We start from the raw sequence: 18,881 nt of genomic DNA, 5'->3' as shown, positions 1-18,881 counted from the left end.
AAGTTATATTATGGTAAAAGCAATATTGGAGAAATATGCTCAATGAGACATATCAAACACACCATGGTTACCTATCTCTGTGCTCATCCATATAGTATCTCTGTGCCCATCCATATTGTTCCCTGTTATACAACACAGGAGCTGGTGGAAACATTTGCCAGCTTAAAAAAGCTGTGTTTCCGCCCTCAATTTTGCCTTGGCAGCAGCGAGTTGAGGCCCTTCTGTCTAGATGAGGAGCAGGGGGAGAAAAGAAGCAGGGAGGCCATTCCTTTGGTATCATTCGTCTTCTGAAGCTAGTCCTTCAATTCCGTGCAGTGATCACTCTTGGGTTCAGAGCAGTGGTGAAATCCAATTTTTTTTTTACTACCGGTTCTGTGGGCATGGCTTGGTGGGCATGGCTTGGTGAGCATGACAAGGAAGGATACTGCAAAATCTCCATTTCCACCCCACTCCAGGGGAAGGATACTCCAAAATCCCCATTCCCTCCCCACTCCAGGGGGAAGGACATTGTAAAATCTCCATTCCCACCCCACTCTGGGGCCAGCCAGAGGTGGTATTTGCCGGTTCTCCGAACTACTCAAAATTTTCGCTACCGGTTCTCCAGAACCTGTCAGAACCTGCTGAATTTCACCTCTGGTTCAGAGGAATGGAAGCAAAGGACCTTTCTCCCCCATTTGTTTCTTCAATGGGTAGGAGAAGCAGTGGGGAGAGGAGAACTGGTTATGCCCTTTCTCAGCTATCGCTCCTCCTGACATGGCTGGTAGGAGATGCAAGAGGGAAAAGGAGAGGAAGCAACTCTTCTGCTGTCAGTTCTCTAACTCAAGAGAAGCTGATCTTCTTTGCTTCTTCCATGCACAGTTCTCTCCTTCCTGCTTCTCCTACCTTTGGTAGGAGCGTTAGAGAACCTGGCCAGTCCTTCTCACCCCCACTTTCCCTGAATAGAAAGAAGAGTCACTTTCCCTAATCCCTTTCCCGCAGGGTAAGGTAAGCGGGGGAGGGACGAAGACGTTCTTCAAGGGAACTATCAGACTTTGTTGCAGAAATTAAATCCAGAAAGCACACACAGACAAACTGATTCAGCAGGATTCATAAATTTCTTTATATACATAATAACAGATGAAGTAAATTTTACAATACCAATAGTTGATTCTTCCAACGTGGTAGAAGTTACAGGCAGGGGAGAAAATTGAGATGAATTTTAGTTCAGAGTTCAGAGCAGACAAGACAAGCTCAGACTTGTTTCAGTTTCAATTCTCAGCACAGACTCAGTTCTGTTTCAGCTCCCATTGGCTGACTTAGTTGCTATGCCTATTCATTGGCTGACCTTGTTACTATATGTTTCCCAGTCATGAATATTCTAACAGGAACTGCTTGACTGTGGGAGTGCTGGCTGAAGGGGGAAAAAAAACATTCCCACCCATCCAAAGCCACAGGGGAACCTTTTACATAAGGGTCCAGCTGTCTTCTGGAAGCCAGATAGATAAGCGTCAACCCCACCACCCATCACATGGACTAACCAGAGATAAATGACTCTACCGCAGGCACTTTATACCATGGGAGGGCCCCTTGCACCCACTTTGATTGTGGGAAGTAGGGAAAGCAACTTTTCAGCCAACATTCCTGGGGGAGGGGGGGAGGGATGTGGTATCAAACAAGCTTTCTTCCCCTTCTTCTCTTCCCATTTCCCATGAAAAGCAGGGACTAAAGAGCAGGGATTTCCTCTGCCCGCAGCAGCCTGAAGGGTCTCTTAGGAGCATATCAGCCACCTCCCCCACCTCCCAATTTTATTTCTGCATGATGGACTTGAGCCATCTCAAGTGGAAAATACCACTTGAGAGATGAGGCTGGAAAAGCCAAACCCAGGTTGTCTTCTCAGCAGATGAGGGCTGAACTGAGCATGCCATCATTTGTTTATTCTTCTCTAAACAAACTATTTGCTTAGTTCGTCTCCAATCCAGTTAGCAGGTTGTGTAGACGAGCACTTTCACACCTACATGAGAGACTATCAAAACCACATTGGAAAGAGCATCAGATACACAGTGCATTTATGTGAGTGGTATGGGAGAGACTATAATTATTAACTTTGCCTGGATATTTAAAATGGCAAGTCCCATAATCACCTGCTGCAGCCAATGCTGGCTGAGGCTGGTGGGAATTTTAGGTGAACAACATCAGGCCTGCATTGGGGAAGCCTGTTTCATTTGTTCATTTAAGAGACTTGTATTGCTGCCCATCTTATGAACCATAAATCTAAGTGCTGTATATTACAATGAATGTCAGAAGTCTGAATATCTACAATGGCTGATGGCAACTGCCAAACTTCTTTGTCTCGTTCAGGTAGTTTTTGGCATTTATCCCACTCTATATTATTTATTTATTTATTTTGTCAAGCATGTATAAGATAACAGATATAAGTATAAACATGATTATGAATACATGAGATGGATACAAATAAATGGGGACAGTAGGACAGGGACAGTAGGCACGTTGGTGTGCTTATGCACGCCCCTTACAGACCTCTTAGGAATGGGGTGAGGTCAACAGTAGACAGACTAAGGTTAAAGTTGTGGGAGTTTGGGGAAGAAACCACAGAGTCTGGTAGTGCATTCCAGGCATTGACCACTCTGTTGCTGAAGTCGTATTTTCTGCAATCGAGTTTGGAGCGGTTTACCTTGAGTTTGTATCTATTGTGTGCCTATATATATATAAAATTGAAAAGTTTTACAAAAAAACAAACATTTTCTTCCCCCCCATATTCCCCCCACCCTTTCCCTCCCCTCATCCCACCCTCCCCCCCAGACTTCCCAGAGCAAAATACAAGGTGTTTCATTTAACAATCATAAAATAGATTAACCTACTTATCCTCAGAGTACTAACTCCCCCCCTGAAACCTTAACTCCACTATAGATAACATAATACTTCTAATGGCTTAGGGCCAGGGTACTTATGGGACCGCCTTCTGCCACCAATAGCCTCCCACTGGCCGGTTCGCTCCCACAGAGAGGGCCTCCTCAGGGTGCCGTCGGCCAGACAATGCCGGCTGACGACCCCCAGGAGGAGAGCCTTCTCTGTGGTGGCACCTACCCTATGGAACAATCTACCCCCAGAGATACGAGTGATCTCCGACCTTCGGATTTTTCGTCGGGCCCTAAAAACTTATTTTTTCCAGTTAGCCGGTCTGTCTTGATTTTAGGGTTAGTTTTAAAATTTTAATATTGATTTTAAATTGACAAGTTTTAAATTATGGGCCAAATTTATAAATTATTTTAACTTTATTTTTTAACTGTGATGTTTTGTATAGATGTTTTTATCTTGGCTGTTCACCGCCCTGAGTCCGAAAGGAGAAGGGCGGTATAGAAATTTGAATAAAGTAAAGTAAAGTAAAAGTAATACTTAACGTTCATTCATAAGCTATTTGATATTTTCTTGTCTGATACTTATTTTGAATATAGTCAATCCATCTTCTCCATTCCGATACATATCTTTCTTGTGTATAGTCCTTCAAGTATGCTGAGATTTTCACCATTTCTGCTAGGTTCGTTACTTTCAATATCCACTCTTCAATAGCAGGCAAAGAGTCCTTCTTCCAATATTGTGCTACCAACAGTCTAGCTGCTGATATTAGATTCAAAATCAATTTAGTCTCTGATACTGTACAGTCCATAGTTATACCCAATAGGAATAATTGAGGCGTAAATTTCAACCTTCTTTTCAGAATATTCTGCATCACCCACCAAATTTTTATCCACTTTCTCTGTTCTGGTCATAACATCCCCCATTTTGCTTTCCAAATTTAAATTGGCTTGATTAATTTCTTCAACTTTCTCATCAAGCTGGATAACAAGGTTTGACAATCCTGATACAGCATGAACAATATCCTCTCTTATTTCATCCTGTTTCTCTGCAACCACTTCCTTAATTGAACTTATATCCTCCTCAACTTTCTTTAATTTCCCTTCCACAAGTAATGTTAAGTTATTCATAGCTTCTTTCATTGCTGTTGCTTGATTATTCATGGCTTCTTTCATAAATTCTTTAAAATCATTAAGTGCTGCATCTTGACTCTGACTCTGGCTCTGTGAATCAGCTGGAAGTTGTGCTTTCTGTGTCACCACTGACACAACTGGAGAACCTCCCCCTCCTTTAACAACTCCTGGTTTCACTTGTCTAGAAGCCATTCCCCCCCCCTCTTTTAAAGAGATCTTTGAAAGCCACAAAGTCTTTTAAAATGTTTGTAATTTATAGTCTCTAATTTATCAGGCAGGATAGTTTTTTTTTTCCCCCACAAGCTCTCACTTCCCAGCAGTTAATAAGCAGTGTGTGCTCATATATTGTTGTGGTTGAAGCTGAAGTAGTCATTGGCAGGTAGGACATTGTAGCAGATAATTTTATGTACTACGCTTAGGTCAGACTGAAGACGGCGTAGTTCTAAGTTGTCTAAGCCCAAGATTTCAAGCCTGGTGGCATAAAGTATTCTATTGCGAGAAGAGGAGTGGAGGACTCTTCCCGTGAAATATCTCTGGACTCGCTCAATTGTATTAATGTCCGATATGCAGTGCGGGTTCCAGACAGATGAGCTGTATTCAAGAATTGGTCTAGCAAATGTTTTGTATGCTCTAGTTAGCAGTACAATATTACCATTGCATATTATTATTGCATATTAATATTATTGCATGCAAATAACAACCAATGAGATGTGAATGTTTATCAAACTCACTTGTTAGAGATTAAGAAAAGAAAAATCTTTCCTATCCATAGATGCTTCTTTCCCAAGGATTCCCCAACAGAAAAATAATCACAGTAACTACTATCCCAATATATCCTTGTTTGTCTTATTTAATGTTCTAGCAATCCCCATTTTATTCTTTATTATGCTTTATAAAGCCTTAGTAAGGCTACACTTAGAATACTACAACCAGTTTTGGTCACCATATTATAGAAAAGATGTAGAGTCTCTGGAAAGAATGCAGAAAAGTGCAACAGATGATTAGAGGGGTGGAGACTAAAACATATGAAGAAAAGTTGCGGGAATTGGGTATCTCTAGTCTAGTGAAAAGAAGGACTAGGGGTGAAATCCAGAAGGTTCCGACAGGTTCTGGAGAACCAGAAGCGGAAACTAGTAGCGGAAATTTTGAGTAGTTCGGAGAACCGGCAAATACCATCTCTGGCTGGCCCCAGAGTGGGGTAGGAATGGAGATTTTGCAATATCCTTCCCCCAGGAGTGGGGAGGGTATGGGAATTTTGCAGTATCCTTCCCCTGGAGTGGGGAGGGAATGGAGATTTTGCAGTATCCTTCCCTTGCCACACTCACCAAGCCACGCCCACCAAGCCATACCATGCCCACCAAGCCATGCCCATAGAACCAGTAGTAAAAAAAATTGAATTTTACCACTGGGTGACATGATAACAATGTTCCAGTGTTTGAGGGGCAACCCCAAAGAACAGGAGCGGGGGTGTCAACCTATTTTCCAAAGCAGCAGAAGGCAAGACAAGAAACAATGGATGGAAACTAACCAAGGAGAGAAGCAACCTAAAACTAAGGAGAAATTTCCTAACAGTGAGAACAGTTAATCAGTGGAATGGCTTGCCTTCAGAAATTGTGGGTGCTCCATCATTGGAGGCCTTTAAAAAAGAGACCAAACAGCTACTTGCCTGGAATGGCATAGGGTCTCCTATTGAATAGGGGGTTGGACTAGAAGACCTCCAAGGTCCCTTCCAACTCTGTTATTCTGTTACTCCTCTCCAGGAAAAAGCTGATCTTTCTATCCAAAAAGTAGAGATAAGTCACTTAGGAAAAACTGTTAAAACCATTGACTGTTGCCACAGCTCATTACACAATAGTCTACTCTCTAATGTCAAGAGGCCAAATTAGAATATCAGAAAAATGTGAGGGTAACTGAATCTACCTTCTGAAAATTCCCACACCTGACTAAAAAAATAAAATGACAGCTGTATCTAAATAAACTATTGTCTGTAAAAGCTTATTACTAGGAAGTATATTGGGCAGAAAAGATGAGCTAAAGCCCACATGAAATTCCCAGAGGAGGCCTGCCTAATCAGCTGATGTTCTACGGGATATTATTGATCCATATCAAAATACAGGGTATTTACTTTTTTGATGTTTCTGTTCACAAGCGGATGTCACAGTTTGCTGATATTTGCTTTGAGATTATTCAAATCTTTAAATGTCAACATTCTCCAAATTTTCTGGCATTGTTCTTTATATATATGAAAGGTTACGGGGGATAATTTAAAACCTTGCCACCACTCTTCTACCAAGAGCTTTGCAATGAAAGATCATTACTATTGGCTGCCCCCAGCCTCCTGCTATATCCTAATCTGTTAGCCAGGGAGTTCTTAGCACTTTTGCCAAGGCTTTCTGCCTTTGGTCTACTATTATTGTGGCCCGCCAGCAGCCTGCGGAGTCAGACAGTGAGGAGGTTGAGGAGGAACATGGGCCAGTCCTGGAGACTGGGGAAGGCCCAGACAAGGGTTTTGCATCGGAGGCAAAGATGGGGCCAGGACCGTCTGGGAGTGATGCGCGGACTCCGAAGCCCCCAGAGTCAGACAGCAGAGAAGCAGAGGAACAGGAGGAGCCTGTTCCTAGTGCACGCATGCGCAGAGCTGCCAGAAGGCAAGAGCAGCTAAAACAAAAGGAACGACTCGGGAATGGGGCCAGGAGATGATTGGCCCCTCCCATAAGGCTTAAAAGAGAAACAAAGGCACTTGGGGCCTTTTGCAGGAAAGCAATGTTGGGCCTTCTCTGTGGGGGCACCTACTATCTGGAACAAGCTCCCCCCAGAGATACGGAGGATCCCGGATCTGCGCACCTTCCGCCGTGCTTTGAAGACACTCCTATTCCAGCAGACAGGCCTGGCCTAATTTTCTCCCCTTCTTTTAAATTTTTTAATTGAAATTTTAATTTGTTTTAAATTATTGGGAATTTTAATTGTCTCGGGCAAAATTATTTAATTTGGTTTTAATTATGTTTTTTTAACTTTTGTATTTATGTGTTTTATTTTGTGCCTGTTCACCGCCCTGAGTCCTTCGGGAGTAGGGCGGTATACAAATTTAATAAAATGAAATGAAATGAAAATGAAACTCTGTTTCCAGTCGGCATCTCTTGTTTGTTTCTTAACTCTGTGGGGCTTTGCCAAGTAAGGCCTTTGGCAGGGTGTCAAAGAAGATAAAGGTTGGTGATTATCCCGAAGGACTTCTTCTGAAGGACTTGTTTTGCAACTAATTGGGATTCAGCTGGGAATGAATGTAATTCTCAACTGTTACAATAAAATAGGTTTGTTTGGGACTAATTGTGTAATGACTCAGTAAGCCTAGGTCACAACAACTATTAGGAAAAGTACAAAATATGGTGCTTTGCATCTCCCTGTGCAAAGCCCAGAAAAGCAGAGATTAACAAAACCCCATAAACTTCTTGAAAATAAGAAAGAATACCAACACAACCTCGCAGTGTTGCTCAATAAAGAGTGTTAATGAGAAATGCCCTTTTTCAACCGATGAAGCCAAATCCACATCGGAACAAGGGCGGACTGGGAAAGGAGAAATAAAAGAAAGACAAGCGATGCAACCATCATACACGTCATAATCCATATAATATCGAACACAGTCGACTTCCTTACAGAAGATCATAGGTTTCAACAGATCTTCAGCAGAAGATAATAAGTTCTAACATTCAATGTGTTCAATGATCAACATTTTCTGCAGAGAAAATGACTTAAGAAAGAACATCTGAGAAATGTGATTAGTTGCAAGGCGGGCCCTCCTTGATTTTCCCTCTGGAGTGCTGTCAGGCTTCACACCGGGGCTTTGGCTGTAAATCATCAATTTCCCAAGCAGTTGCCCGTTTTTATGGAGCAATTGGCTTGACTTCACCTGACTCAGCTAGATTACAAACAAAGAACAAGGAAATAGGGCATGGCAGGGAGTCCTTGCCTTGAGACCACAATTGAGTCCAGCATTTCCATTGCTAAGCAAGACAGTTGTTAAGTGAGTTTTGCTCCACTTTATGGCCTTGCTTGCTACAGTTGCTATGTGAATTGTTGCAGTTTTTTTAAGTCAGTAACGTGGCTGTTAAGTAGCTTGCCCATTAATTGTCTGAATTTTGATCACATGACCACAGGGATACTACAATGGTTGTAGGTGTGAAAAACAGTCATACGTCTCTTTTTTCACCACCGTTGTAACTTTGAATGGTCACTAAACAAACTGTTGTATGTTGAAGACTGCCTGTATTGTTTCAGAGTTTTTTGAATACCATTGAATATCTTGGGATACTCCAGAATTTCTTGCCCACTGAAAACATACTTGGAGATGAAAAGGAAAGGATAAAAGCCAGTTTGAATTACTGTGTTTTCCCTAAAATAAGACCCTGTCTTATATTTTTTTGAACCCTGAAATAAGCGCTTGGTCTTATTGCCATGCATTCAAAAGCCCAATTGGGCTTATTATAGGGGATGTCTTATTTTGGGGGAAACAGGGTAGTAGTTAAGGCCCCAGGCTAGAAACCAGGAGACTGTGAGTTCTAGTCCCACTTGAGCCATGAAAGCTGGCTTCGTGATTTTGGGCCTGTCACTTTCTCTCAGCCCAACTCACCTCACAGGATTGTTGTTGTATGGAACCAGAAGAAGTATTAAGTACATTACCTGCCTTAAGTTAGTTATACAAAATAATAAAGGTGGGATAAAAATAAGCAAAATAAAAGCATTGTCCCTAAATTATACCAGTGGGAACCATGATACATGGAAATCTTGTTGGATCTTCTGAATATTGGGTCATGGTGAGTAGCATGGAGAGTTTCGAGAGCCAGTAATGGATGCACTAGAGAAAGGAGGAAAGTGGGAAAAGTACTGATGAACTGAAATTAAGCAAGCAGAGAATTTTAGAAAGAAAACTGAACGTTAAATGTGATAAAGAAAGAAGAAAGGGGGGAAAAGTGAAATAGTACTGTAAAGTGAAAAAAAAGTGGAAAGGGGCAGTGATTGCAGAAAAGCTGGGAGACACCCGAATAAAGATTGTGAATGGGGAAAATCTGTAGATTTGTGGATAGGGAGTTTATAGTGCCCAGAATAAAGAAGGAGGTAGCACGGAGGAGAAAGGGGGGATGAAATTAGGAAATTGCTGGTGTGAAGCCTCAGTTTGCAGGGCGAAAAGAGTGAAAATTGCAGAGATGTGCAATCTGTGTTGCTATACTGTTGTGTCGAAGGACAGAGAAGGAACTGGTTGGTGCCTTTGTTGTCATTATTGCCTCCAAAGCTTCATGCTGCCACTGCTGGAGGTAAAATGGCCTCATAAGAATAGATAGAATTGGAAGTATGGAGGGAACAGAGAGAAATGGAGAGGAAAGAAATGGAGGAGGTCTCCCACAGGTAGAGAGGAAGGGGGGGAAACCTTAGACCCCAGTAGGAGAAGGCTCACTAGAGAGTGGATGGGATTGTTGTGCATGGACAGCTCCAAAAGAGATGATTGGAACAACATCTGGCACTCATCTGAGCTTATAGACTGAGGAAGTGGGTAGGGTTCTTTGTAATATGAGTTTTGTGACCTGAGAATTTGATCTGTGCCCTACTTTGCTTCTTCAAAAAGGTAATTGGGGATGTGTGCAGCTGGATCCCAGAGATGATTGATGGTTTTTTGAAGACAGGAGATTATATTTTCTGACTTGATGGAGGCATAGGTGGACATCCCCCCCTCCCGAAGAAGCTTGATTTCTGTGTATTTGACAATCATCACACAGAGTATAACCTTTGCTGTCTAGGAAAAGCCTTGGGAAAAAAAATAATGGTTGTGTGGTTGCCTGAAACAAATACATAGGATTGCTGCCAGGTTCCAGGCAGAAGCCCAGGAAGTGCAGTTGGCATGGACAGGACCAATCTAGTTAAATAGCATCCCTGCCACTAGAACTAACTACTTGGCATATACACGCCCAGGTCAGTACTTATCCTTGGGATTGTACTGTATTCATGCAAGGTCAGAAACTGGATTAAATGACATGAATGAATGGCTGAGAACAGAGGCCCAGACTATACTTTAGAGCAAGTTTTATTTATGTTGTTATTTAAGACATTTTATGGTTGCCCCACCTGAGAAATGCAATGCTGGGTGGCATACAATAAATGCAAGACGGAAATACCCAAGACAAATAAACAAAACCAGTTTAAAAAACATAAAGAATAGGCAACTGGGTACTTAAATTTATTGCACTCTTCCAGATAGAAAGAATCACCCTGCCCCAAATGCCCAAGGAAAGAGTCAAGTTTTCACTACCTTCCTTAAAGGCTTAAGGGATGGAATGTAATCCAGATTCTCAGGAGAGAGAGAGTGCATTCTAGAGGAGCAAAAGACAACTCAGTTCAGACAGTTTGTGTGAAAGGAAGAGGGTGAAGACAGCTCCTCCCTAATAGTTCTCAGAGCATATGGTTTATGGAGGTGGTAGCATGCTTTTGTTTGGCAAGATTCTGTCTATAGACTCTATAGAGAGAAATAAAGAAATTTGCTTGAAAGAATCACACTGTGTCTTTCTTGACTTTTGGAGTTTATAAAGTTTGGGCTAACCATATTCCTCCACCTAGTTATGTAGCAGGAGGATCATTCCAGAGGACAGACACCATTATGGAAAAAAGGCTTATTCCAGGTCCCATAAAATGACATTGTTTCAGGGGTGAAATCCAGCAGGTTCTGACAGGTTCTGGAGAACCGGTAGCGGAAATTTTGAGTAGTTCAGAGAACCGGCAAATACCACCTCTGGCTGGCCCCAGAGTGGGATGGAAATGGAGATTTTGCAATAGCCTTCCCCCAGGAATGGGGTGGGAATGGAGATTTTGCAGTATCCTTCCCCTGCCATGGCAACCAAGCCACACCCACAGAACTGATAGTAAAAATATTTGGATTTCACCACTGCATAGTTTCAAGGAGAAGACTCATTAGCACACCCACCCTCTTACTGCATGTGGAGCAGGCATATACCATATAAGTCAGGGGTGTCAAACTCATATCGTCACGGCATCATTACAAGACATGTTGTGACGTGGGCGTGGCCAGTGAGTTTGACAGCCCTGATATAAGTGATAACCAGCACCTCAAATTGCATTTAGTAGCCTATAGGAAGCCGATGTAGTTTGTGAAGTAGTGGCGTTATGTGTTATATGATTGTATTGAGGATCACCTATTACTATCCATGGCTTTGCATTGTGGACTAATTGTAGTTTCAAAATGGTTTGGGCCACCTTCTTCTCTTCCTCCTTCACACATAACAGAACAGTCCTAATGCATTCCTTGGAACACCCCACTGTTGGTGTGCTCAGTAAATCCCAGACCAATTCTCTACTGGAAGGGTACAAGTGGTAGAAAGAGAAGTATTGTTTCTTTCCCTCCAATCCTGACTATTTTATTCTCTGCAGTTGCTTGTTTAACCTGAACCTATAACAGCTGGCTGGGGAATTCTGGGAATTGAAGTCCACACATCTTAAAAGTTGTTAAGGTTGAGAAACACTACTGTAATGTCTTTGGGGCTCTGATATTATCTGCAGTATTTTTGTTTTGTTTTTTTTAAAAAATCCTCCAATTTAGTTTTCTTGGACATTCTAAAGTCCTGCAGGGGTGCATGTTTCTATACAACCCATCAGCCTCAGCCCCCCTTGACCCAATATTAAATTCAGAATTAAAGCATGCATAAAGGTACCCCAGTGAGCTACTGTTCAGAAGGGGACCCAAAAATCCCCACATAGCCCAGCTGACAGTGGGTAAAATCTAATGTTAGTAAGATTCAAAGCAGACCCTTTGAAATCCACTAAATTAGTGGATAATTCAAGTCTCCAAGATTTCAAGGGGTTTTCTTTTAATTGTTTTAACACCGGAATTTGACCTAATAAATCCACCAGAAAACTAAATATGTTATGTGAATTTCAGGTTCTCGTTCAAATGCATTTTGAGTTCATAAAGCTTTTTATTAAACTATAAAGTTTGTTTCCGTTTTGTCTTAATCAAAACAGAATCCAATAATCTAGACTACACGTTGTAGCCTATGGCTCATTGCTGATATTTCTAAAGAGATTTCTGATTTATCTTCCTCGGTTATGAGTTATTGGTCACAGCTGTACAAAAGATTCGAGGAGGGATAAATCAAGGCCTTCCCCCCTACCCAGCATTCATTATCATATGTGGGAAAGTGAATTAAAACTGAGATTCCACATCTTTGAGGTTCCACATCTTTCCTGCTGACCTCCTTTCAATCTCTGATCTCTCTCTTTTCTATTTTCTGTAAGCATCTTTATCTTTCAGTACTTCATCAGGGGAGGAAAGTTGGTTTTAAAAACCAATAACAGTTTCTCCATTTCCCTGCTTGGTATTCCCTGAAGAGCTGGTAATGGATTCCTCCGTAGAGGCCAAAGACCATGACAGCAGTAATCCATTCTGTTCATAGTCCCGGCCCTTAGTTACGGCAAATGACTTGGCAACCATTCGAAAGGCAGCTGATGATGACTACAAAGCCAGACAGTTACTACAGCCCAAACAGTATCCGGTTACATGGCTACAAAAAGGCAGTGAGTGATTAGAAAAAGGAGGACTTTCAGATGGGAGATCTCCAAGGGCCCAAATGAGATCAAAGTGAACCAGCCAGAGGAAAAGAACAGTCTTTAAAAAAAAAAAAAAGCAGTTAAACAAAATCCCTCGAGAGAATGGCTGATCCTATTTCCCAAGGGAAAATCCTTTTGTGCAAAAATTAAACAACTTATTTCCTTCTTTACCATTCTTTAAGTCATTTGCTATTTTAAAAAAAAGAATGTAAAAAGACAGTGAAAGAGACTGCAGAGATGAACAGGAATTGTTTTTCATGAACTGGTTTCTTGTTTTTGTTTTTTAGAATACAGTTTGGGAAGAATATCTGGTGACAACCATGTTCATACATTTTTAAAGAATCTTTAAAAGGAAAAAAAAGGAAAAAAATACTGTAGGTACAGTAGGTAAATAGGTAGAAGGAGGCTAGATGGAACTTCCATTGTTTAATGCAGAGAATGGATGGGTGGATGGGTGGATGGATGGATGCATGCATGGACAGCTACATCTATGCAACTGGTTTATTTTTTTTAATTGTACAAGTTTGTAAAGGCTGAAGACCCATTTTTAATGCAGCAAGGTAATACTGACTTCCCAGAATTGAAGGACTTCACACAGGCATTTTTATCCAGAGTGAGCTATTAATAGATTTAGTCAGGCATGGAGTATGGAAAGCTGTGGTATGGGATTGTTGGAAGAAATCTCCTTCTAGGTTCTGCTCCAAGTGGGGAAAAAGACACTGGAAACATGGAGACTGCTTGGAAATGGTTTGCTTGGTTTAATGGTGGACAGGATCACATGGCTTGAGTTCCTGAACAGAAAAGGGGCAGATACAGTAAATCCTTGGGTTTTTATGCTCTCTCTGGCTCTGCATTTCTTGGGCCCCCGAAAGAGTATCCTGATTGGTTGTCAGACTCCCAGGGGGTGGGGGGCCTTGCTGGCTGATGGTCACATGTGCTTCCCAGGTCACATGTGGTGAGTTTCTGCTGCTATTGTGTAGAGGGCTAATCCTATCTTTGTTGGATCTTTGGCAATTCCTACTATGGCTCTGCCTGAAGGAGGCAGATCTTTGTTATGTAGAATAGACTGGCCCAGGCCTTAATGGCCCATTGACAAGTGGGGGAGGGCAGGAAGGTGGGAGCTGCTTTGTCTGTAAAATATGCTTCTCCATTTCTCATCCAGGGAAATAAATATAATATTCTGCCTTTTTCATATTTCCTAAAATATTTCACTCTTCCAGGAAAGGGGTGGGTGCTAACTTCCTACAGGATGATCACAGTTGCGGTCCAATACGACTGAACCCATAGGCTGCAGAAGGCTGTTGCTAAAGAACACAAAACCATCGTGTTGGCACTTTAAAAGCTGCAAATAGACAAGAAACTGGCCACCAGATTTCCCTTGTTTGAGGCAGAGTACACCTTTGCCAGTTGTTGTTCCACCTCATGCAAGTTACAGAATAGTGGCAATTATTGATGTAAAAATATGCAAGGCTCCTTTTGCATTTTAAACTCCTTATATTTATATCATGAAGATACTGTGGTATACTGTAGATACTTCAAGGGCCCTGCAAAGAAACAATCCCATCTGTTTTCAGGTTTCTTGGTTAGGTTGGGCAATGCTTATTTATTCAATTCATGTCCAGTTTTTCCCCCCTTTGGGTTTCCATTTGTATCATTTTTCTGGAAAAGATCCAGTAAAAGGTGAACTAACTTCTGCTTACTTCTCTCTTTTCTCCTTTACTGCTGCCCTGAGCTCTGGAGCAAATTTGGAAAGGGCAGCAGAAGGATGTACTCCCTTCATTATTCAACTGTCAGAAGACATTCCATTGGCATGAAGAATTAATTAGAGACCTCTTTGGGTAAATAGGTTAGACTACATGAAAAGTTACATGAGATATACTTCAGTACTACACCAAGGTACTACAGTAGTACAGTTTTTTTTGTCTTCAGGCACTGATTCCTGAGAAATACCAAGCTTATGAAATGGCCAGTTCCAGGGATCGAAATATACTCATAGTCCTCAATTTACAATGGCAAATTGAGACCAGAATTTCTGTCACTAAGTGATGAGGTCATAAAGCATGGATTCATAAGAGACATCAGTCAAGAAGATAATTCCAAAGACTGGTCGTAACCACCATTCAGTGCCATCATAACTTCAAACAATAGCTGAATGAAGGTTGTAAGTTGAGAACTATCTGTAACTAGAATGATGCAGAATTGGTCCTTTTTGTCTCAGTATCATCTGCACTGACTGGGAGCAGCTTCTTAAGATTTTAAATAAAACTTTTTTTTTTTCTATCCGAGTGATGCAGATTCCATGTTCTAATCCAAAGTTGTACTCCACTGTGATATGATATGATTCCATACATCTGTATTGAAATTGACGGGTTTTTTTCTATATAAATTGTAACAATTTATACAAAATCATATGTTTCTGCAACCTCATCCTATATAAATTGTTACAATTTATATAGGATGAGGTTGCATAAACATATGATTTTGTATAAATTGTCACAATTTATATAGGACAAGGTTGCAGAAAGATATGATTTTATTCCCAAGAAAGAAAGAAAAAAGATCATCATATGTTTAGTCCTTCTGAGGATGTTATTCTCAGGGACAAGATTGTGGCAAAAATCCCTTTCTCACTTTTGCTTAGGCTGTTGAGATCTACCAGAGGAATAATCATACAAGTAGAACAACTGTGATATTGCAAATATTTCAGCTAACTAAAAGTACCCAAGCTGCTTGAAAAAACAAGGCAATTCTCCCACAAACATCCCCACAAGAGAGCTATTCTCTTAGTAAAAGCAGTGATTGTAACAGAACTGGAAACAACACAATTTTTCTGAGTGTGTTTCCAGCTTTGGAATAGCTGAAAGTTCTTGTTAGAAATACTCAGCAACAAGCTACTTAAATGAAGGCAGGACAAAACTAGAAATGTGAGGGGCGCATATATTATAAGATTTTTTTTTTTTTTGCAAAGTCTTCTTTTCTCCTTGAAGTTTGAAAGCAGCAATTTTGAAATCTTTCCTTAGGTCTTCTGTGCGGCGGGGGCGGGGGGGGGAATGGGATAGCTGAAGAAGCAAAGTAGGTATCAATTTGAAAGTCTAGGAAACTTCAGGAGGACCAGAAGGATGTTCAGTCATGAGTACAGCATCTCATCAAATAATGTACACAGCTCTGTTGCATAGTGAACACAATGTCTACTAAGCAGCTTGAAGGAAATAAATTCAAGTACCTGACATAGCATAGTAACAATTGGTAGCTTATAATTCAGCTCTTTCATCTGGAACAGTAGTACAGAAGCAAATACGATTGGTCAGGTAGCCAAATGCTGTTTGCTTCTGAAGGTACTGTACATATCCCAAGCCAAATTCTTCAACATCTGTAGAGACTGAGTTTAACTTGTTATGTAACTATTAATTAAGATCCATCAATTGTTGAGTGAAAAGTATATGTAGCTTTGGGCCTATCATAAAGAAATTCACACAATGCTTTAAGAAAGAGGCAATCTTCTTCAAAAACTGTGTAGATGTTTATAAAAGCTGGGACAAATAATCATATAATCCAGGGGTGAAATCTAAAATTTTTTGCTACCAGTTCTGGGGCGTGGCTTAATTAGTGGGTGGAGCTTGGTGGTAAGATGACTGGGTGGGCGTGGCCAAATCAATGTCACTTCTTTGCCCTTTTTTAACCTACAAAACACAACACAACACAACTGGCTCACCCACAATGTAAAAGCAGCTGTGCTAGACCCAAAATGGCCCTTGCAACAAGCAGGAACCTCACACAGCCACAAAAAGCCCAAAAAAAACAACTTTCACACTTTACACACACACAACACAACACAACACAATTGGTTCACCCACAATGTATAAGCAGCTGTGCCAGACCCAAAATGGCCCCTGCAACAAGCAGGAACCTCACAGACACAAAAGCCCCCAAAAACCAACTTTCACACTTTACACACACAAAATTCCACATACAGCTTTGTGAGATTTTGTGTGTTTGTGTAGTTAGAGTGAAACACTACAGAAACACACTAAATCTCAGAAAGCTGCACAAATATTATTTTATTTTATTTTATTTTTATATAAAAGCAGCTAAATTTAAAACTTCCTAAACTTTAAATGGCTAGGTCTAAAAAAAGAACAACTAAAAAAAACCCTAATTAACTATTTTTTTTAAAGCTCCCAAAAGGGGAAAAAACTTACCCAATAGAACAGGGGTCTCCAACCTTGGCAACTTTAAGACTTGTGGACTTCAACTCCCAGAATTCCTCAGCCAGCTTTGCTGGGAGTTGAAGTCCACAAGTCTAGGCAGGAAGGCAGGCAGGCAGATAGAGCTGCTCACTGATGAGCTTGATTGCAGGCAGGGAGATTCAGTTGCTTGCTGATGCAATGGATTGCAGGTATTACAGCAAGCGAAGCAAGGCAGGCATTGCGACCAGCAGCTAAGGTAAGCAAGCTGGAGGGGGGAGGGATTTTTGCTACTGGTTAGCAGGCAACTCAGCTGGGATCATCAGAGCTTGGCTTGTTAGAGCCATTTAAAAGAAAAAAACACTCTGATGATCGCGCGGCTCAGCTGGGCATGGGGAGCGGGGGCAGGGATTTTTGCTACTGGTTCTCCGAACTTCCCGCCACCATCACTACCTACTCGCCCGAGCCAGTCCGAACCGGGAGCATTTCACCCCTGATATAATCATAATCATAAGTTTATTTGTCAAGCATATATAAGATAACAGGTAAAAGTAAAAACATAATTTGAATACATGAAAAGAGCAAGTAAAAAGGAATATTAGGACTGGGACGGTAGGATGGTATTGCTCTCACCATATCCTTCTATACCTCAGTTCTCCAAGGATATTGAAAACTTTCTATTTAGGTTTCCTAAAATAAATATCCATGTATGACAGCTCTGTGCCAAAGAGATTGCAGTACTGCAAAAACACTGTGTTCTGCCTCTTGATTTAGCTGCCAACTGATTTGAAGCATAATGGAATACAATGACTTGTATAATAACAAGGAGTTTCTCTATCCCATCCTAGTGAAAGCAAGAAAGAACTTACAGTATAGGGGAAGAAATTGTCCACAATGCTCAGTGAAAAAAAGCATTGTAGGTAAAGAATCACTATGTGCTTTACCATCTGTTTACCCCATAAAGCAGAATGCAAAACTTACTTCAAGTAAAAGATACGGATAGTACATTGTACTGTAATTTCCCACAATGTTCATAATAAACTACACTAACATCAGAGTGATGACATGCAATGACTTCACTCTGCAAATGCCACACTATTGTACTTGCTTCTCATCATCTGATTCAAGTACATAAGTTGCAATATTTGCATGATCACGATGAAAAGTACATGTCAGCATTTGCCATCCCAAACTCCTGGCATTTTCCTACCCTCAAATTCACCTTCTTGTCAGGCACTATGGAAAGTGATCAGCTCGCCAATGTCTCACCTTGAAGCCATTGTGCCATGGCACCATGTCTTTCTCAGGAGAAAGACCACCGGTTATGACCTAGGCTTCCTGATATAGTAAAAAGCACACAATTAGTCCCAAAAAACTTTTTTTTTTATTTTAATGGCTGTGAATTCCTTTCATTCACAGCACGTACTGAATCACCAAGAGTTTATAAGTAGTCCAACAGAAGTCTGCCACAGTCCTTCAGATAAGGCTGGTAAACAGCCACCTTTATCTTCTTTGACATGCTGCCAAAGACCTAATTGGCAATTATCTTGGCAAGGCCACACGGAAACACAGAGTCAAAACAGAGCTTCAAAGTAGAAACCGACACCGACATCCACAACGTTGCTTCCTGCAAAGGCCCCTTCCTTTAAGTCTTATGGGAGGGGCCAATCATCTCCAAGCCTTACTCCTGAGTTCTCCCTTTTGTTTTAACTGTTCTTGCCTTCTAGCAGCTCTGTATATGCGTGCACTAGGAACAGGCTCCCCCTGTTCCTCTGCCTCTCTGATGTCTGACTCTGGAGGCTCCAGAGTCCGCACATAACTCCCAGATGGCCCTGGCCCCATCTCTGCCTCCAAGCCTTCCCCAGACTCCAGGATTGGCCCATGTTCCTCCCCAGCCTTCGCACTGTCCGACTTTGCTGCCAGATCGCAGGCTGCTGGTGGACCACAACACCACCATAGAAATGATAAAGAGGCTTATCCATACTGTCACATTAAAAAGCAAAACCAAACAGCAACAGATTTATTTTGCATTGTTGACTAAGTCACATGATCCACTGCTCTGGTCATTTCCCTGTAGATGTACGAATGGCTGATGGAAATGTCTAAT

At 41.4% G+C, this 18,881-nt stretch overlaps 1 long non-coding RNA gene across 1 annotated transcript in view; it reads right to left on the bottom strand.

Annotated features, from left to right (window-relative positions):
- Nucleotides 1–18,881, bottom strand: part of LOC117661677 (uncharacterized) — an 85,940-nt gene that overhangs the window by 17,546 nt on the left and 49,513 nt on the right. The window lies entirely within an intron of this gene.

Source organism: Pantherophis guttatus, chromosome 2 (genome assembly GCF_059756535.1).
Source record: "Pantherophis guttatus breed Tessera chromosome 2, ASM5975653v1, whole genome shotgun sequence".
Taxonomy (NCBI): domain Eukaryota; kingdom Metazoa; phylum Chordata; class Lepidosauria; order Squamata; family Colubridae; genus Pantherophis; species Pantherophis guttatus.
Note: the sequence above shows the minus strand (reverse complement) of the source record. Positions and strands in the feature narration are given on the sequence as shown.